This window comes from Neoarius graeffei, chromosome 28 (assembly GCF_027579695.1).
Source record: "Neoarius graeffei isolate fNeoGra1 chromosome 28, fNeoGra1.pri, whole genome shotgun sequence".
In the NCBI taxonomy this organism is placed as follows: Eukaryota; Metazoa; Chordata; class Actinopteri; order Siluriformes; family Ariidae; genus Neoarius; species Neoarius graeffei.
Genome location: NC_083596.1, coordinates 29,640,704 through 29,663,272, shown reverse-complemented (window position 1 = coordinate 29,663,272; position 22,569 = coordinate 29,640,704). Strand labels below are relative to the sequence as shown.

Sequence of the window (22,569 nt, the reverse complement as noted above, 5' to 3'; positions counted from 1 at the left end):
TCCACACAAGGGCTCACCAAAGGCTAGCCTCACATTACAGCAATAACAGTCCCTACTGTGTACAGTGCCTGCTTTACGGTACTATTTAAACCACACAGCTTAGCTACTTTTTTTTTTTTAATTAGGGCCCCAGCACCGTGCAAAACCCAACTGTTTTCGGCATATTTTTTCTTTTTTTTTTCCCCCCTCCACGCGAAAACTCGTTTTTGAGGCACTTGTGATGCTCAAAAACTCACAAATTTTGGCAAACTGATCAAATGTGTGTAAAATCACAAAGTTACATTGAACAAGAGACTGGGCGTGGTCCCAGAACTTTATAGCACCCCCAAGAACAAGCTACGGTTGAGATGAAGTTGCTCGGATCAGCACAAGATTTTGATACAGGACAAATTTCACTTGGTTGTATATGACTCTGCCCAACAGGAAGTCAGCCATACTGGATGGAATGCGGGATTTTTAAATTTTCCCACACTCTTTTGAGGGGCTTATAATGGATAAAAACTCATGGAATTTTACACATACATTTGTCTGATGACACAATTTGGGGTGATATGGTAAATCCGTCTAGGTGGGTTTCATTAACTCCATAGCGCCACCTAGTTCAAAAATACAGATTTGACACCATGTACATATTCAAAAACTCATGAAATTTGGTACACACGTCAGTCATGCACACCACTACTAAGCCATAAGGGCTTGACCCCAGTTGTGTCTGGGGGACTCAATAGCACCCCCATATGTCATTGAGACTCCTGCCCGGTATATACTTTCACCTATTCCTGTCAAGTTTGGTAGGTGTGTAGAGTACCCCAACATGAACAAAATTGCAATATACATTGCATCAGCCATACTCAACAGGAAGTGAGATATTTTTGATTGTGTGCGCTTTGACACGTTAATTTTTAATGAACTTCTCCTAGGCAGTTTGTTGGATTCATGCCATATTTGGTGCACATCATGTCGAGATATTGCTGATGTTAAATTGCGAAAGGATTTGCGATATGTCGCAAGATGCTGAAATGGCAAACCAATAAATTTATACGTTACGCCATGCAAACAGTTAGTGAGTCATAAATTCATCATGCATTGCCTGATAAGGCTCAAACTTCACAGGTTATAGGATATCATGATTCGGAAGATATCCACATGCCCAAAGACACCCTCTAGTATAGCGTCACCATATGGACATGGACAGTAAAGACTCCATTACCAAAACACGTTACATTTTGATGTACTCTTCCTAGGCGGTTTGTTGGATTCATGCCATATTTGGTATACATCATGTCAAGATTTTGCTGATTTTAAGTTGCGAAGGGATTTGTGATATCTTATAAGATATTAAAATGGCGAACCAATAAATTTATGTTATGCCACACAAACAGGAAGCATGTAAATAAATTCACCATGCACTAACTGATATGGTTAAAAATTTACACGTTATAGAATATGATGGTTCTGGTGATATCCACATGACCAATTTGACCTATTATAGCGCCACCATTTGGACCTGGACAGTAATGATTCCATTGCCTAAAAACTTTGACCCATAACATTTGGTACTCACATCACCTCTGGCCACCCCTACTCAGGGATAGAGGCTTGACCCTGGGTGTGTCCATTGGACTCCATAGTGCCCCCACATCATTGAGACTTCTGCCCAGTACATAGTTTCACCCATCAGTGTCAAAACTGGTAGGTGTGTGGGGTGCCCCAAGATGAACAAAACTGAAATGCACATTGTTTTAGTCAATTGACTTGCGACAGGATTTGTAACATCTTGCATGATGTTGAACTGGTGAACCAATAAATTTGTATGTTTCGCCAGGCAAACAGGAAGTGAGTCATAAATTCACCACACACTGCCTAATACGGCTCAAGCTTCACAGGTTATAGGATATGGGACATTCCAACGAATGGGTGCCATTTGCTTGTTGTACCACTCCCAAATTAAATTTAATTTGTTATATCTTTTCAACACTGATTATAATAACACACATATTTAACTATTCAAAATGTGTATTGTCAACCTCAGGCTACATTATTTATTTTTTTACAAGGTTTGGAAGTCAAAGATGGCTGCATACTCTTTATGAGTAACAGGACTGAGTTTTTAGCCTAGGATTAGCTAATACATGGAATTAACCCACATGGCGTCATCGCTAATAGCATGACCACACTTAGCACATTCTAGTGATTTACCAAAAATCTGTATTTTTGAAATAAACAAATATCATCTAAGAAATAATTTAAGTAACAGGACAGTATGTTGACATTGGCCTTACCAGTCAAAGTTAAAAATCATCAAATATACAGAAAAGTAAATGACAGAACTAACTTTTGGTCTTCCCATGGCCTTCAGAAGACACAACTGATGTAACTTCCTGTTGAGCATGTGATTTATGGAATGTTCCAAATTTGTCAGATGGGGTAATATGTTTGGGTAACAGGACTGAGTGAAAACCCAGGGACATGACTAAAATGTGTATTTTAACTAAGATATTGTGGATTTCTTATGAAAAAAATATATATTTAAACCATGGATAGGATATGGAGTCACACAACAGTGCAAAAGAAATAATGTTTCTGAAGGATTTTAAACATAATATTTCATAGTTAAATATAAAATTAGAGTGCGGGGACAAGTAACACGTGCTATTTTTCAGTGTTTTAGGTAGTTTTTATTAATCCTTACAATTATACATCTTAAATTTGAAATCAGATCAATGTGCAGGACATTCTGCGTAATAAGGAAATGTATTTTAAAGTACATTTTTATGTGCATTTATACATATCATTTTCTAGGGACGGAAATGACACCGATTCGGTGGAATGGCTCATATCATGGTTCGGAAGATATCCACATGCCCAAAGACACCCTCTGTTATAGTGCCAACATTTGGACATGGACAGGCATGACTCCCTTGCCAAAACACCTGTTACATTTTGATGTACTCCTCCTAGGCAGTTTGTTGGATTCATGCCATATTTGGTATACATCATGTCAAGATGTTGCTGATTTTAAAATTGCGAAGGGATTCGGCCATATTGTTTGCAGCATATTTTTTTCTGATTATTATTTTTCTTCTATAATTACAGATTGGACACCTTGGAAATATTTGAAAACTCAGGAAATTTCATGCACTCATGAAAATCAGGCAAAAGTTTATTCTTCTTCGGTTATTTGCCTTGGGTGAGGCTAGAGGACATCGCAGCACCCCTTAATATTTTGGATTCACATTTATAGCTTTGGATGACTCAATGTTCATCCAATGTTCACAAATTTTGGAGGGAACATTGTCCTCAGGAAGACAAATAGATTTCCATATATTTTGCATTAGCTCCGTCCAACAGGAAGTTGGCCATTTTGGAACTTGTAATGTTTTAACCTATTTTTTACATACTCTTTAGCACTTCTCCTAGGCAATTCATCAATTTTCCTTAAAAGTTGGTCGGAATAAACTTCAGACACATGACAAATTGCGAAGGAATAGTGGATTTCAAACAAGGACATAATGGCAGCTAATGTCAGATGGAACATGGGATTTTGAAATTTTCCCACGCTGTTCTGAGGGGCTTACGATGGCTAAAAACGCATGGAACCTATCTCTGACATTTGTTGTGGGGTATCTTTTGAGGTAATGTTGGAAATTAACATAGGTTGGCCTCATCAGCTCCATACAAAGGCAAACATATTTCCCATTGGTTTGCATTAGCTCCACCTAACAGGAAGTCAACCATTTTGGAATATGATGTTTTAACCTATTTTTTTTTACATACTTTTTCACACTTCTCCTATGCAGTTCACTGGTTTTCCTTCAAAGTTGGTAGGAACAAACTTCAAACATATGGGATGATAAACTGCGAAGGAATAGTGGATAGCTCAAACAAGGACATAATGGCAGCCAATATGTTGGATGGAATGTGGATATTGAAATTTTCCTGCGCTGTTTTGAGGAGTTTATGATGGCTAAAAATGCATGTAACTTTCCTCTGACATTTGTTCTGGAATATCTTTAGAGATGATATTGTAAATTAGCAAAGGCTGGCCTGATAAGCTACATAGTGCCCCCATTTCAAAATTTATTGCTTTGGTTGCCACACAACTCATTCGATGTTCATATGTTTTGGAGGGAACACTATGGCAGACAAGTTTGTGCACGGAGAGGAAAAAAAAAAACATGCTGAAAACAATAGGCCTGGAGTGCAAGGGCCCTTTATCGCTGCTAGCAACTATATTTAATTTAATTTTTTTGCTTGGGATAGAAGTGTCCCAAGCAACAGAGTCCTTTCTCTTTAAATGAACTGGCAATTTTTATTCACATTTGGTCTGACCTCTGTTTTAGCAGAGAAAGAATTTAAACAAGTTCACCCTCTGTTTTAAAATCAGCCACTTCACATGATTTTATTGGCACTTTATTGCCATAATTTCCACTGATCACAATAAGCTTATTTTATAAGCCTATTTAAATTACTTTTAATTGAAAATGATTGGTATTTTTCTTCTGTACTATTGTCATAGTCATTAGATTACTGCTACCTTGAGGGTACTGATATAACAAAGATCCAATGGGGCAAAAAAGTATTTAGTCAGTCACCAATTGTGCAAGTTCTCCCACTTAAAAAGATGAGAGAGGCCTGTAATTTTCATCATAGGTATACCTCAACTATGAGAGACAAAATGAGAAAAAAAAATCCAGAAAATCACATTGTCTGATTTTTAAAGAATTTATTTGCAAATTATGGTGGAAAATAAGTATTTGGTCAATAACAAAAGTTCATCTCAGTACTTTGTTATATACCCTTTGTTGGCAATGACAGAGGTCAAATGTTTTCTGTAAGTCTTCACAAGGTTTTCACACACTGTTGCTGGTATTTTGGCCCATTCCTCCATGCAGATCTCCTCTAGAGCAGTGATGTTTTGGGGCCGTCACTGGGCAACACGGACTTTCAACTCCCTCCAAAGATTTTCTATGGGGTTGAGATCTGGAGACTGGCTAGGCCACTCCAGGACCTTGAAATGCTTCTTACGAAGCCACTCCTTCATTGCCCGGGTGGTGTGTTTGGGATCATTGTCATGCTGAAAGACCCAGCCACGTTTCATCTTCAATGCCCTTGCTGATGGAAGGAGGTTTTCACTCAAAATCTCACGATACATGGCCCCATTCATTCTTTCCTTTACACGGATCAATTGTCCTTGTCCCTTTGCAGAAAAACAGCCCCAAAGCATGATGTTTCCACCCCCATGCTTCACAGTAGGTATGGTGTTCTTTGGATGCAACTCAGCATTCTTTCTCCTCCAAACACGACAAGTTGAGTTTTTACCAAAAAGTTCTATTTTGGTTTCACCTGACCATATGACATTCTCCCAATCCTCTTCTGGATCATCCAAATGCTCTCTAGCAAACTTCAGATGGGCCTGGACATGTACTGGCTTAAGGAGGGGGACACGTCTGGCACTGCAGGATTTGAGTCCCTGGCGGCATAGTGTGTTACTGATGGTAGCCTTTATTACTTTGGTCCCAGCTCTCTGCAGGTCATTCACTAGGTCCCCCCCGTGTGGTTCTGGGATTTTTGCTCACCGATCTTGTGATCATTTTGACCCCACGGGGTGAGATCTTGCGTGGAGCCCCAGATCGAGGGAGATTATCAGTGCTCTTCTATGTCTTCCATTTTCTTTTAATTGCTCCCACAGTTGATTTCTTCACACCAAGCTGCTTACCTATTGCAGATTCAGTCTTCCCAGCCTGGTGCAGGTCTACAATTTTGTTTCTGGTGTCCTTTGACAGCTCTTTGGTCTTGGCCATAGTGGAGTTTGGAGTGTGACTGTTTGAGGTTGTGGACAGGTGTCTTTTATACTGATAAGTTCAAACAGGTGCCAGTAATACAGGTAATGAGTGGAGGACAGAGGAGCATCTTAAAGAAGTTGTTACAGGTCCGTGAGAGCCAGAAATCTTGCTTGTTTGTAGGTGACCAAATACTTATTTTACCGAGGAATTTACCAATTAATTCATTAAAAATCCTACAAATGTGATTTCCTGGATTCTTTCCCCCCATTCTGTCTCTCATAGTTGAAGTGTACCTATGATGAAAATTACAGGCCTCTCTCATCTTTTTAAGTGGGAGAACTTGCACAATTGGTGGCTGACTAAATACTTTTTTGCCCCACTGTATATTCACTGCATGGGAAGGAACGTGAACCTGGGGGGAGGGGGGGGATGAAGAATTGCAATTAACCAAGTTAATACTGATAGACAGAGTATAACATCATGTTTGTTCAGGGATTAGAAATGAAAACTAAAATGGCAGAAACTTGCAATGCACAATGTCATTTCAAGATACTTTGTTCAACCTTGGTCATAATCCCCCAAAAGCCTGTGTGTGTGCAGAATGCAGCCACCAAAACAGAGAACTTCAGTGAATGCATACTAGTTAGATTAGATTAGATAGAACTTTATTGATCCCTTTGGGAGGGTTCCCTCAGGGAAATTAAGATTCCAGCAACATCATTACAGGATAAAGTCTCGCTACTTGTGTTGCTTGACCTTAGTGCAGCATTTGATACCATTGATCATTCCATTCTTCTGGACAGACTAGAAAATGTTGTGGGAGTTAAGGGAATGGCCCTCTCCTGGCTCAGGTCTTATCTAACTGATCGTTATCAGTATGTTGATATAAATGGTGATATTTCTAGACGTACCGAGGTAAAGTTTGGTGTTCCACAAGGTTCTGTCTTGGGTCCACTGCTTTTTTCTCTATATATGTTACCTCTGGGCGATATTATTCGTAAACATTGTATTAGTTTCCACTGTTATGCTGATGACACACAGTTGTATGTCTCTGCAAAACCTGATGAGAGACACCAGCTTAATAGAACTGAGGAATGTGTTAAGGACATTAGACACTGGATGCTTATTCATTTCCTTCTGCTTAACTCTGACAAGACTGAAGTACTTGTACTAGGACCACATACAGCTAGAAGTAAGTTTTCTGATTACACAGTGACTCTGGATGGCCTTTCTGTTTCTTCACGTGCAGCAGTAAAAGACCTCGGAGTGATTATTGACCCCAGTCTTTCATTCGAAACTCACATTGATAACATCACCCGGATAGCTTTCTTTCATCTCAGAAATATTGCAAAGATAAGAAATTTAATGTCATTGCATGATGCAGAAAAACTAGTCCATGCTTTCGTTACCTCCAGGTTGGATTATTGTAATGCCTTACTGTCTGGATGTTCCAATAAGTGCATAAACAAGCTCCAGTTAGTTCAAAATGCAGCAGCAAGAGTCCTGACTAGAACTAGAAAATATGACCACATCACGCCTGTCTTATCCACACTGCATTGGCTCCCAATCAAATTTCGTATTGATTATAAAATACTACTATTGACCTTTAAAGCACTAAATGGTCTCGCACCACAGTACCTGAGTGAACTTCTGCTCCTTTATGACCCGCCACGCCTACTTAGATCAAAAGGTGCAGGCTATCTGCTGGTACCTCGTATAGTGAAGGCTACATCAGGGGGCAGAGCCTTTTCTTACAAAGCCCCACTGTTATGGAACAGCCTTCCAAGTAATGTTCAGGAATCAGGCACAGTCTCAGCATTTAAGTCTAGGCTGAAAACATATCTGTTTAGTCAAACCTTTTGTTAATGGTGTTTATGAGATAAAGGAGTAGATCTGGAGGGTCCTCAGACATAGAGTGTTTTGGTAAACTGGGATGTATGGATGCTGTCAGTCCCCACTCGCTTGCTCACTCGAGTTTGTTGACGGTGTAGTGGCTGGCTGCTTTATGTCCCGGGGCTCCCTCATGCCTGTGTTACCTTCTGGCTCTCTCCTTTTAGTTATGCTGTCATAGTTAGTTGCCGGAGTCCCTGCTTGTACTCGGTGCAATATGTATACTGTTCCTACTTATTCAGGTGACATTGGGCATACCTAACCACCTGTGTTTTCTTTCATTCCCCCCCCACCCCAAATCTGTCCCTCTGAGTTACATGGAGTCAACAGGAAATCTTTTGGTGGAGAGGGTGGAGACCTCGACTGGCTATCGTAGCTTGCAGGGAATCGGCCGTCAGACTTCTGTCGCATGTCCCAGACCCGGTGAAATGTAACTGAATTGTCTTGGCCAGGCCTAAGGGTCCCATCTGCATCTCATCATTGCTGAGGAGTGTGCTCCCATCACCCAATCAAGCATCCAGCCAGAGCAGGTCATGATATATTTTACCATATTAACATGCCATTGTTGTGTGTTATGCCTGATGTAAAGACTCTCATCTCTGCAAGCCTACCACACAGATTTAATACTTGTCATTTTTAGGGCATACCTAACAACGTGTTTTCTTTCTCTCTCTCTCTCTCTCCCCCCCCCAATCTGTCCCTCTGAGTTACATGTTGATCCTGGGATTGAGATGCTGGCCTCTTCTGCCCCTCGGACCTGCTTGATCCATCCTGGTGCCCTGTGTCTGGTCGGAGTTTTATCGCACCGCTCCTGTGAAGGACGGCCCCATGAGGACAGTTGAGGGTTATACCTGTTAAAACTGTTAATATTATAGTCAGGCTGTCTGTTGTTGCCCAAATGAGGATGGGTTCCCTTTTGAGTCTGGTTCCTCTCGAGGTTTCTTCCTCATGTCGTCTGAGGGAGTTTTTCCTTGCCACCGTCGCCACAGGCTTGCTCATTGGGGATAGATTAGGCATAAAATTAGCTCATGTTTTAAGTCGTTCAAATTCTGTAAAGCTGCTTTGCGACAATGTTTATTGTTAAAAGTGCTATACAAATAAACTTGATTTGATTTGATAAACAAAGAATATGCTTATTGTTAGGCTAGGCTACTGCTCCTTCCCATCCTCTGTCCTCCTGTTACCCCTCCTCCCCCCCAGAGAGGAGTTGTACAGTCTGATGGCATGAGGGACAAAGGAGTTTTTAAGTCTGTTCGTCCTGCACTTGGGAAGGAGCATTCTGTCACTGAACAGGCTCCTCTGGTTGCTGATGACAGTGTGCAGAGGGTGACTGGCATTGTCCATGATGTTCAATAGTTTGTCCATAGTCCTCTTCTCTGCCACAGTTACCAGAGAATCCAGCTTCATGCTGACCACAGAGCCGGCCCGCCTGATCAGTTTGTCCAGCCTGGATGTGTCCTCCTTGGATGTGCTGCCCCCCAGCACACCACGGTGTAAAACACTGGTGACCACAGACTGATAGAACGACCACAGACTGATAGAACATCCACAGGAGTTTCCTGCAGATGTTAAATGACCACAGCCTCCTAAGGAAGTATAGCCTGCTGTCCCTTCCTGTATAAGTGATTGGTGTTGCAAGTCCAGTCCGGCTTGCTGTCCAGCCACAGCCCGAGGTACTTGTAGGAATCCACAGCCTCCACCTCGACTCCCTCGATCAGAACTGGTCATGACCTTGGTCTGGACCTCCCAAAGTCAATGACCAGCTCCTTGGTCTTCAAGGTGTTGAGCTGCAGATGGTTCCTATTGCACCACACAGCAAAGGCCCTCACCTGGCTCCTATACTACTCCTCTCTGTCGTCACTGATACACCCAAGGATGGCTGTGTCATCGGCAAACTTCTGAATGTGACACAGCTCCAAGTTGTAGCAGAAGTCCGCGGTATACAGGGTGAAGAGAAGAGGGGCCAGCACCGTGCCCTGGGGTGCTCCGGTACTGCTAATCACAGTGTCAGATGTGATGTCCTTCAGCCTGACGTACTGCGGCCTGTCAGTGAGGTAGCTGGAGATCCAGGTGACCAGGCAGGGGTCCACTCGCATCCTGTTCAGTTTGTCCTGAAGCAAAAGGGGCTGGATGGTGTTGAAGGCACTCGAGAAGTCCAAGAAGAGGATCCTCACTGTGCCATTTCCCTTATCCAGATGCGAGTGGGCTCGGTGTAGCAGGTAGAGGATGGTGTCTTCCACACCAACACCTGCCCGGCATGCAAACTGCAGACAGTCCTGGGCATGTTGTACCTGGGGTCTGAGGAGGCTGAGGAAGAGACTCTCCAATGTCTTCATCAGATGTGAAGTGAGTGCCACCGGTCGGAAGTCGCTCAGCTCGCTGGGCCGATTCTTTTTGGGAACTGGAATTATATATGATGTCTTCCAGAGGGTGGGCACTCTCCCCAGCTGCAGGCTGAGGTTGAAGATGCGTTGGAGTGGTTCACCCAGTTCAGCAGTGCAGGTCTTCAGTAGTCGGGGACACGCCTTGTTCAGGCCTGCTGCTTTCCTGGGGTGAAGCTTCCTCAGTTGACCTCTGACCTGGTCTGCAGTAATGCATGGAGGAGTCTGTGTTGAGGTGGGGGAGGTGTGTTGAGGGAAGAAGGAGAGATAGCTGCAGTGAGGGAGAGGGTGGGGGGGATGTGGGCTGGTTGAACTGGTTGAAGAAGTCATTAAACTCTTTTGCCCTCTCCACCGTCCCCTCAATGACTCTGGTCTTTGTATTGTGGCCTGTGATGGTTTTCACACCTTCCCAGACCTCCCTCATGCTGTTCTCCTTCAGCTTCTGCTCCACTTTTCTCCTGTAGCTGTCCTTAGCTTCCCTGACGCAGCGTTTCACCTCCTGCTGTGCTGCTTTCATTGCCTCCCTGTCCCTGCTCCTGAAGGTGGCCTTCTTCCTGTTGAGGACAGCTTTGACTTCCTGTGTTACCCATGGCTTGTTATTAGGGTAACACCGTACAGCAGGGGTCTTCAATCCTATCCACAAAGGGCCAGTGTGGCTGCAGGCTTTCATTCCAACCAAGCAGGAGCTACACCTGATTTCACTTGTTTAATCATTTCACCCTCGTCTCCAGTCAACAATCAAGTGAGCCTCCAATTTGGCTGTAATGAAAGCCTGCAGCTACACCGGCCCTTTGCGGATAGGATTGAAGACCCCTGCCGTACAGTCTTAGCGGGGGAAACCACGTCTGCACAGAAGTTGAGATAATCCATCGGACAGTGTGTCAGCCCCTCTATGTCCTCACAGTTTGGGCTAAGCAGTACATCCCAGTCTGTGATATCATAGCAGTCTCTGAGGGCATCTTTCATTTCATTTCCACATGCAGCGGCTGCGTCTGACCTCAGAGGGATATAAACACAGATGGTGATCACGTGACTGAACTCCCTCGGCAGATATGGGCTGCAGGCTAACAGCTAGCAGCTCCAAGTCTGGGCAACATAAAACTGTCTTTATGGAGATATGTCCCGGGTTACACCAGCGGTTGTTCACGTAAATGATGAGTCCCCCACCTTTGCCTTTCCCGCATGCTTTAGTGTCTCTGTCGGCTCTCACAGCAGTGAATCCCCGCAGGTCCACGTTAGCATCCGGCACAAGGTGTGTTAGCCATGTTTACGTAAAGATAAATAAGCTGCTCTCCTGATAAATCCGCTGGTTGTTCAGTGCGGATAGCTTGTTGACCTTATTCGACAGCAAGTTCACATTCCCCATGATAACGGAGGGAATGGATGGTTTGTAGCGCCACCGGTTGTCCGCTAGCCTAGCCTTTAGCTTAGCTCAGGCTTTGCAGCCCCTGGATTTCCTCCTCAGCTCCGCTGGGATGGGGTGTCGTATTCTGGCTCGTCCCATTGTTTTCAGGGCCAGCAGCTCCTCTCTTGAATAAATGAGAAAACTGGCTCCTGGTTGCGTGTTAAAGTTAAAAATATCCATGTGATATAAGTAAAACACACTGTCTTTGTAAGAAGAGCAGAAAAGTAAAAAGGTGGGGGAAAAAAGAGGTTTAAAGAGCTAAAAACTACAGAGCTACTGGAGAGGCAGCCATCTCACGTAGCGCCCCACTAGACACGAGATGTGTGTCAGGACGTAAAAATGTGCACATAATGAAACTTCTAGAGCAGTATCGGGAGGTCTTATGGCAACTCTAAAAACAAAACCTTTTAAAACAGAGTGTCACCCATGTATAGCAGGACTTCATTGAAATTTCAGACTTTATTCAAATGCATAGTCTATGCAAATGCATATTTGCAATTTATGCGAAGACAATTCAGTTTCAAAACATATTTATAATTTCATTTTCATGAACAATGTGCAATGGCAGCCAAACTTAGAAATGCAAATGTAAAGTCCATACAGCATTTCATTTTCAATGTCTAAACTGGAATGACTGCTATTAGGGCCGCACAATTAAATCATAATAAAATTGCGATCTCGATTCACATCTCTATGCGATCTCATTTCTAAGTGAGACCGATTCTTCTGCAGTTTATTACATCAGCTGCATCAAAACAAGTGCTCCTACTTTTCCAAAGGGAATCTCAAGCGCCTCCTAATTCTGTATCGTCTTTGCTTTCTCCCTCAACCAATGACAATGCGGCTTTTCACTACGTGGTGCAGTGTAGCAGAAAGGTGGCAGTAGAGGAGCAGAGTGAATGAGAGAGACAGCTGCAAATGAGTGTGAGAGAGAAGCGAAGAAAAGTTTATGGTAAGAGGAAATTTTAAAAATAAATAAAAAATAAAAAAACAAAACGAATCCAGAAGAAAACCTAGCTGATAGTGGTGCGAACCAAGTGAATGACCCCACTGTGCTCATACCGAAAAAAGGTTTCCATTCAGTGGTGTGGAAGTATTTTGGATTCAGGCAAGACAATGACAGTCAATTTCAAATACATTGTAAGCAGCACACCACAATAACAGCACCGCATGGTAACACCACAAATTTATACAGTCACCTTAAACGTCACCGCAGAGTGCAATATGACAAAGCTGTAAAGGGCAAGATAACAGCAGGTGAAAATGTCTGTCGCCCGACAGCACAGACAGACATCGATAACCAAAACCTTGCACAATGCATCACCATACCCATCAAGCTCCCATAGGCATAAGGAGATAACGGAGGCGATCACTTATCACTTAGCCAAAGATATGGCCTCCATTAACACTGTACAAAACGAGGGATTTAGGAAAATGATCAACACCTAGGACAAGCGCTACTCAATGCCCTCCCGCAACCATTTTTCACACGTTGCACTACCTACTCTGTACACTCAGCGTCAAGAAATGGTAGACACAGAACTGCAAGAAATGCATCATTTTTCAGCAGTGACATATTTATGGTTCAGCCGAACTATGGAACCATATATGAATCTAACCATCCATTTCATAGCGAGTGACTTCACCATGAAAAGCCAGTGCCTACAGACTGCTTTTTTCCCTGTGGATCACAAAGGTGAGGCTCTAGCACAGGGACTAAAGGATTCTCTTATATCTTGGAGTTTGGAAGAGGAAAAAATGGTGTGCATAACTACAGACAGTGGGTCCAACATTGTAAAAGCAGCCTCCATTCACAGCTGAGCAAGGCTTCAGTGTTTTGGACACCGATTACATTTGGCTATAGATGAGCTGCTACTTTTTTTTTTTTAAAGTTATGCTATTTAGCTATTTCATTAGTATGAAAATGTTAAAAACAGTGATGACAATAATAGCAACAGAAGGTGGTAATAATAATAATAAATTATGTATTGCTTCAAATGTATTTTTTTCCTTTTAGAGAATGCAATGAAAGATTCACAAACTGAACGTGCTGTAGGTCTATGCAAAAAGCTTGTGGGTTGTTTCAGTTACAGCTGGAGGCGGACGAGGGAGCTTGGTGAGGCCCAAAAGGAGTTTAAAGCATATACGCAGAGCCATGGCCTCACTTTTGTTTATAAATGCCTTGAGACCTCAAGAATGGCAAAGGAATAGTTTTAACCGTTAACAATAAATCTAATATAGTAATTTTTACAATTAGTAATTTATATAGGTAGCGGTCTGAGTGAATGACCTTGACGTCTGTAACATCACAGCAGGAAGTCTATCGGTCTCATCGCCATTTCCGCTATACTAAAACACAGAGCTGACTGCAACACCGATCCTCCATTTTGAGCCAATTTATCGTCATGCCATGCAGATGTGTTGCTGCACCCATCAGCAACATGATCGAAGGTGGATTTACGTTGCATTCATGGCCCAAGAATGTTCAAACTGCAAAGATTTGGACGCGTTTTGCAAATTGTTCATGGGCACACTGGGTGCCTATGAAGTGGTCTCTCCTCTGCTCTGCACATTTTACTGAAGACTTGTATGAGACCTGTGATCTGTTCAGGAGCATTGGCTATAAGTCCGTATTGAAAGAGGGTGCAGTATCAACAATTAAAAAAAAAAAAAAACAAGAAAAGGAAAAGTTTTTTTTTTTAAAAAGCAAAGTTTAGTTGCACCAGTTCTCCCAGAGTGTGAGCCGAGGGTTGTTGCTAAAACTCAGGATGGAACGGGACATGACACATCGCTCGGGCAGTGACCTCCCCGCGGTTGTTGCTAAAACCGGTCATGTCCCATTCTGCCCCGGGTTTTACTGCCTGAGCCGAGCAGTAATGGCGGAGTACTCCGTATGGAGAAAATAGAGAAAGAGTGGTGCAGCCATCTTATTTCTAAACTGGATATTGCTGCCATCTCGCCCTTACGTGGAAGAAGTGAATGAATGGAGAACTGAACGAACAACTGAAAGTCAGATTGTTTCAAAAACAAATCGGCCACAAGATCGGCCTTCAAGAAGCGAGAACACAGACGGGTAAGCTCCGACTCTTATTTGGATTAAAAAAAAAAAAAAAACTTGTTTACCTGCATTTAGATTAATACGTGTAACTTATATTGTGTATTTAAGTTACTGGTATAATATTATTTAATTTGCTTCAAAATGTGATTGTCTCAGTTCATCTGATGATTTAATTAGCCTTTTACATTTTATCAGTGAAAATGCATGCATGTACATGTATGTTGCATAAGTTATAACACCTATCCTGTTTTAATGAGAATCAACCCACAATCAATGAAGTCAAATCAGTCTTAGCTGAACAAGTCGGTAATGGTATTTCTTACTTTCACCATAAATGTTTATTTATATGACTTTGGTCTATAGCTGTCAAAGGCCTCAGCCTTAAAACCAGTTATTGCACTCAGGCATGGCTGGCTCAGCAGGGCGGCTCAAATGCCAACTTTGCAGTCGATTATAACTCTCAAATATATATTTTTTATTCCCATTTATGCAGCATACAAGAGCCAAGGATGGAGATACTATCCACTCAGAAATTTATTTAAAAATAAAAGATTCTGCGTATCTGCTTTAAACTACCTGAATACAAGCTTAAAACAATGTCCAACAACATGAGGATCAAGACAAGCTATGGTCCAGAGGATATTTGAACAGCTACCTGCTATTTCACACGTGCTACTTCTCTGATCGGAAGGCAAGACACCGGATTCCCACATGGCAAGATATTGAAGTCCTTGAGGCAAATCAACAAGACCCTTAGCCCACTGACAGACTTCACTGATGCCCTCTCAGGAGAGCAATACGTGAGCATCTCCTCTGTGAAGCCGGGTGAAACCTTTTTGAAACATCAGTTGTGGCAGATGACGCAGATCTCACAAGATAATTGAAGTCCAGGATCCAGAGATACCTTCAGGAAAAGTACAGTGACCCAAACATACAGAACTGCTAGACATTGCCATAACTCTTCATCCAAGGTTCAAAATGAACTATGTCAGTGAAGACAACAAAACCACCGTCAAAGCCAGACTGACAGATGAGATGACTGGTGTAGGTACATTCACAGTCCCTTTAAGAAACTACATTTCCCATCAGCCAACTTCCGCGTTGACCTACGTCACGCCTGGGCGGGATCACTTTCATCACATCCTCCATGATTCCGTAAAGGACCTGGAAATCCGCCATATCTTTCTCTTTTGGCGCCGTGATTCCAACGGACATAGAGAGAAAATCGCTCGCTCTGCTGGGCAAATCAAAAAGACGTCTTTTTCTTTCTTTCTTGCAAGATCCACGAGTTAGCGCGATTTCTTTGTTTACCACTGGCCACGGTAAAATCCAGAATAGCGCGATTTTAAACTCAGTGAGTTACAACCGGTTTTCATTCATTAAGTACGTACGGACTGCAGTCAAAGCAGTTAATTTGTAATTAGGAGCGACCAGAATTCCTCCTGATTGAAGCGCTGTGCATATTACTTTGATCAGAGACTTTCTTTTCATCACGAGCGACCGCACGCCGGACCCAAGAAATTCTCTGCACTTTCTACAGAAGCGACTCACGTGCTTCACAAACGGCGAAACTCCAACGGCGGACATCTTCTCAGAACCTTGCTAGAAGCAAGATATTGAGTAAGATTTAGCAATTTTGGGCATAATTATAGCTAGTCTTAGAAACTTGCTTTTATTGAAAGTGTGAATTTAAACCCAGGTTTATTTTGTTACACTGTAGACACATAGCGTGTCGAATTGAATTGATCTGTTTTGTTTTAATCTCTCAATTGTTTAATAGATAGGCTGTGTATGCTTCTCTTTATTCTGTACTAACATACTTAATTTCCGCATCAAGATTCCAGTGGATTCAGTATTGTTATAAGCTAGTGAAATTAGCCTACGGCTAATTCTTTGTTCCATTAGTCTCCAGGGCTAATTGTATTTGTCTCAAGGGATCACAAGGCCTCCACCACGTGGAGTTAGCTAAACACACGGCTAATTCCTTTGTCTACTTAGCAACACAAAGCTAATCAGGCCCCACCAGGCCTGATAAACCACACCTTTGGTTAGCTACACAGAGCTAGCCTTTTGTCTCTAACACATGGCAGTCCTTCCCCCACACTCACACACACCTTCCTTTGTTTTGACTCCACGAGGTAGGGTCCTTGGGCTTTAACTCCTCTCCCACAAACACACGTGGAGTTCGCTACAAGAGCCCATCATCTTGTAAGCCACACCCAAGGTCTCTCTCTCTCTCTCTCTCTCTCTCTCACACACACACACACACACACACACACACCTCACTGTTTGTATATATTTCAATCTGCTATTATCCATTTTCTTTGTTATGATAAATTCATTTATTATTGAAAACTGTGTTTTATTTGTGTTCCAATATTTCCGAAGTCCCCAATCTCCCAAAGAATTCAAAAAGGTGCAGATGATTTATGTAATAAGTGATCATAATTTGGAATATACCATAATTTAGCTGTTTGGTAATTTATTATTAAGCACCACAATTAATGGTATGATTCACTTTAAACGATTCAAATAAGACTGATTCAATTTAATTATTAACCTTCAAATTTAATGAGATTGATCACTCAATTACCCAAATGCACCCACACTGCCATAACTTCAGTTATGGTAAGTATACAAATTAAAGCCGCAAGCGGCCTCGGCGGGCCCTCGCGCCAGCGGCCAAGGGGGGCGGGGGCATGCGTCCCTGCGAAACACCTTCCACAGCTTCTGCGGCAAGAGACATTACTCCCACAATGGCGACAAAGCACAGAATTGGACACATGGCAACAATAGGGTCTCGCACTTCGTGCGTTGTCGACCATGGCAAGCACCTCAATAAGGGTCTTGAAAAGAGTTTGCTTGCCAAGTTTGACAAATCAGAAGCTGCAATAGCATTTTTGCCATAATCAGCACCCCCAGGGGTGAAAGTGCACAAAATTTGGCGTATATGTCAGGTGAGCTATGAAGAGTTTGCGTATGAATTTTGATGACAATTGAGTAGATAGAAGATGAGATATAGATTTTTGAAGAATAAATTTTTTAGGTTTGTCCCATGTCAGTAGGTGGCGCTATGCTGTACATGAGCGATAATGAGTTGGAAAAATAAGTGTCTACAACAGCAACGTACAATCACAAGGTAGTGGTGTGAAGGAAAAGCATTATGGAATTATGTACCCAAAACCCGTTTTGGAGCAATTGCGTGGGCCAAAAACAGCGCCCCCCATGGACGAAAATTCCCAAAATGTGGTATACATGACATGGGAGGTAGTAAGAGGGTGGCCGTGAAGTTTGACCAAATTTGAGGAAAGATTGGATTTTTTGCCCAAAAATAGCGCCCCCAGTGGCGAAACATCACAGAAATTGGGTCACATGTCAGAAGCCCAATGAGTGATTTGCGTGTGAAGTATGAGCAGTGTTGAGCAATTAGAAGATTTGTTATGAATCTTTAAGCATGTAAAATTCTGCATTGAAAAATGATTGACGTATAACTTCTGAACGGTTTACCCTACGTGAAACGAATATAGCAACTTTTGTCAGCCATGTCTGTAGATGATGTGTATCAATTTTGGTGACATTCCTATGAACGGTCTAGGAGGAGTTGCGCCGTCGTCGTGGCCATGCATTTCGCACAAAAGTGAAATTACCTCACTTCCTGTAGGGCGTGGCAAATGCATTGGCATTACATTTTTGTCCGGCTTGGTGAGATACATATGCGTACCAAAGGGCATGCCACTACTACAAACTACATGGCAACCAGGCACCTTAATGCGAGAGGCAAAAATCACAACACGTTAGGGGGCGCTGTAGAGGCCCTGAGGCCCGCCTGGATCTGGGCTTCTGGTTCTCAGTAGTGGTGGCAGTCAAAGAAAAAGGAGCCAAATTTCGAGCGCTGTCGACCATGGCAAGTGCCCCAATAAGGGTCTTGTAAAGAGTTTGCTTGCCAAGGTTGACAAATCAGAAGCTGCAATATCATTTCTGCCATAACCAGCACCCCCAGGGGCGAAAGCGCACAAAATTTGGCGTGTATGTCAGGTGAGCTATGAAGAGTTTGCATATGAAGTGTGATGAACATTGAGTAAATAGAAGATGAGATATAGATTTTTGAAGAATAAATTTTTTGGGTTTTCCCATGTCAGTAGGTGGCGCTATGCTGTACATGAGTGATAATGAGTTGGAAAAATAAGTGTCTACAACAGCAACGTACTACCACAAGGTAGTGGTGTGAAGGAAAAGCATTATGGAATTATTAACCAAAAACCCATTTTGGAGAAAATGCGTCGGCCAAAAACAGCGCCCCCCATGGACGAAAGTTCCCAAAATGTGGTATACATGACATGGGAGGTAGTAAGAGGGTGGCCGTGAAGTTTGACCAAATTTGAGGAAAGACTGGTTTTTTTGCCCAAAAATAGCGCCCCCAGTGGCGAAATATCACAGAAATTGGGTAACATGTCAGAAGCCCAATGAGTGATTAGCGTGTCAAGTATGAGCAGTTTTGAGCAATTAGAAGATTTGTTATGAATTTTTTAGCATGTAAAATTTTGAAGTGAAAATTGATTGACGTATAACTTCTGAACGGTTTATCCTACGTGAAACGTATTTAGTAACTTTTGTCAGCCATGTCTGTAGATGATGTGTATCAATTTTGGTGACATTCCTATGAACGGTCTAGGAGGAGTTGCGCCGTCTTCGTGGCCATGCATTTCGCACAAAAGTGAAATTACCTCACTTCCTGTTGGGCGTGGCTAATGCATTGGCATCACATTTTTGTCCGGCTTAGTGAGATACATATGCGTACCAAATGGCATGCCACTACTACAAACTATATGGCAACCAGGCACCTTAATGCGGGAGGCCAAAATCACAACGACTTAGGGGGCGCTATAGAGGCCCTGAGCCCCGGCCAAGTTTGGGCTTCTGGTTCTGAGTAGCGGTGGCAATTCTCGGAAGTGGTGCCAAATTTCGTGCGTTTTCGCCCATGGCAAGCGCCCCGAAAATGGCCCAACAGCGGAGAAAAATAAAGAAGAAGAAGAAGAAGAAGAAGACGGAAGAATAAATAATAGTGAACTCTTACAAGAACAATAGGGCCTTCGCCCATAGGGCTCGGGCCCTAATTAGATCATGTTCACAATTATATTTACGCACACTTTTAAAAGTAGTTGTAAAAATGTGATAGTGTACTTTAGTCTTAAAGGTCATAGGCAATGGTCGGAGGTGAAACATAGAATATCAACTCCATTGTCTAGAAGAACGACCCAAAAAGCAAATTCAAGTTTTCCTAGTGTCTAATTTGCACCCTAAAATTGAATAAAACGGTTAAAATATACTGTTCTGCCCAATTTCCGAAGGTTTGTTTACATCTCACTTATGCGCACTTTCACCGTCGGGGGACTGTCGTCGTGACGTCATTTAAGCCAAATAGACTGGGAGCAGCTCTGTGTTTACTTGCGAACCAAGCACACGTGTACGGTCTTTGATCGTGAGAGGTTGTGTAAAATGTCTTAAAGCGATAGCGATTTTGAAGTAGGAACTCTCCAAATTGAATATCGAGAGGTGAAACCATACATGCATGAACCTATGGACATTGCAAAGCAATCGGACAGTGACTCGGCTGACTGTGATCACGGTGACCCCGGACCTCAACAAGACTCGCACCCAAACGATTTATCCTGGTAATTATGATAAATTCTTACTTTTGTCATAATACTAAAGAGCCCTTTTGAAGAATTATTAAAACGCCCTCTCTAGTGGATATTGGTAACGATTACTTGACAGTGCGCCGGTAGGCCACATTAGCCTGGCATCCACAGCATTATACTATTTATAGCCTACTCCAAGTGAGGAAATATCCCTTTGTCTCATTTCCACAATGATTGTACAGGATCCCTCAGGATTCTTGACTTGTCAATTACAAGGAAAAGTAAAAATGTTTACCTCCAATCTTCTCCTTTTTGCTTGAGCGTTGCTGGTCCGTTGTTTCTTTGACTGATTTTGTTTCACACACACAATCCACTCTCTCTGCCTCTTCTCCTCTTCCGGAAAAAACAACCCTCTGGCTTCATACGCACAATCCACTCTCTCCGCCTTGTCTACTCTTCCAGAAAAAGCCAACCCACTCGCACCGCCTCTTCTCCTTTTTTGGAAAAAGCCAATCCTCTCACTCCACCTCTTCTCCTCTTTCAGAAAAAGCCAACCCACTCGCTACGCCTTTTCTCCTTTTTCAGAAAAAGCCAACCCACTCACTCCGCCTCTTCCCCTCTTCCGGAAAAAGCCAATCCACTCTCTCTGCCTCTTCTCCTCTCTTGGAAAAAGGTAAAAACAACTTCTTGAACCGGTCCCGTTGTGACATTTCACCGCACAACAATAACCATTTCACCATGGTTTTTCTTTGGAAATTCCTGAACGCACGTCTGCACTCAAGCTGAACGGCAATGTAAGTAAACGGAAGTGGACTCAACTCAAGCGGTTTGTTTGACTTAAATGATGTCACGCGCCAAGTGGTCACGAAAATAGCCGAACAGAAATTCACCGCGATCTGCGCTAGCTTATTTTAATTATTACTTATTAACAATACTTCTTGGGAAGAGAAGAAAATTACAGACTTTTTTTTAAACATATAAAGTTTCAAATGTGCATAAAATTAAAACCGCTGCCTATGAGCTTTAAAGGAACATGCCAACTTTTTGGGAAATTGGCTTATTTGCCATCTACACCAGAGTTAGATAAGAGGATACCCTTCTCTTCTCTGTGCGTGCAATAATCCAGTCAGACACTGCTTACCTAGCTTAGCATAATTCACTGGAAGTGGGTTATACCAGTTAGTCTATTGGCTAACTAGTTAGCCAGTGTTCATTTAAACTGTTATATTGGTGATATTACATTGGTTAAAATTAGATGCATTAAAGATAATTATGGAATGTTTTCCCCTTGAATACCCTACCTGTCTGCTTCACTCTTCAGAGGGACGGTTTATGAATATTTGGACTCCATATCTTAACTTTTCCAACTCTACAGTGGCTTCAGTGCTCTCGAGTGTTGTCCTTGGCTAGCCTTTGGCTCTTTATCTGCGTCTTGTTGTCATTGCACTGCTTGGGTGCATGTGAGTTGTATGTATGTATAGACTGTCTAGACCAATGTTGTACTGAGTATTGTTTTACGTTAATATATAGAAAGCTCAATAAACATATTTGAGAAAAAAATTAGATGCATTAACGATATTCTTTCTTTTACAGCAAAGTCACCCCTCAACTGCCCCCATGAAAAAGAGCCGAAAGACCTTAGGGAGCTTCTTTAAAGCAGCAAAAGGTAATGAGGTGGCATCTGACCCAGCCTCACATCAAGAGCAAGCAGTGGCCTCAGAACTACAGTCATATCTGCTGTCAAACAATATCGACAGTGAAGATGACCCCTTAATCTGGTGGCGGGAAAACAAGCATCATGATCCAAGACTGTCTGTGTGAGCAAGGAAATACCTTTGCATTCCTGCTGCAAGCTCCCCTTCCGAAAGGGTGTTCAGAATGCGTCTCCATTCCTCATTGAAGCCTCAACATGTTGATAGACTTGTGTTCTTGGCAAAGAACCTTGAAGCAGCTGCGTACAAAAGGACCATGTCCAAGGTTTTCTAAAAAGATTGCTGTTTTTGTTACCCTAATTGAATGTGGATCAATAAGGATCCAAGATGGCGCCACAGACGGTTGCCTCGGTACTTCACTCTCTCGTACTTTCTATGTTTTTGTGTATTTGTTGTGTTTTTTTGCGCTCCTTCACTGGTCACATACTCCAGAGAAGAACTTATAAACATTGGAATAACCACCAGTAAAGGTTTTTCATTGGTTTTCATCGATTTGGAAAGTTTTCCAGAGCTACTTGTTGGAGGAGCAGCAGCTATCTATGGATTACGCCGAGGACGCCAGAGACACCCGAGGAAGCGAGCTGGTGCACTCGTCAGGCTGAGGCAGTGGGGGTTTCGCACTACGCTCCCATCTATTCACCTGGCTAATGTCAGCTCTCTGGCCAAAAAGATGGACGAACTGCTGCTCCTCAACTCAG

The 22,569-nt window shown here is 42.6% G+C and overlaps 1 protein-coding gene across 5 annotated transcripts in view; it reads right to left on the bottom strand.

Moving 5' to 3' along the window:
• mvb12ba (multivesicular body subunit 12Ba) overlaps nt 1-22,569 on the bottom strand; it is a 362,744-nt gene that overhangs the window by 230,896 nt on the left and 109,279 nt on the right. The gene's annotated exons all lie outside the window — the stretch shown is intronic.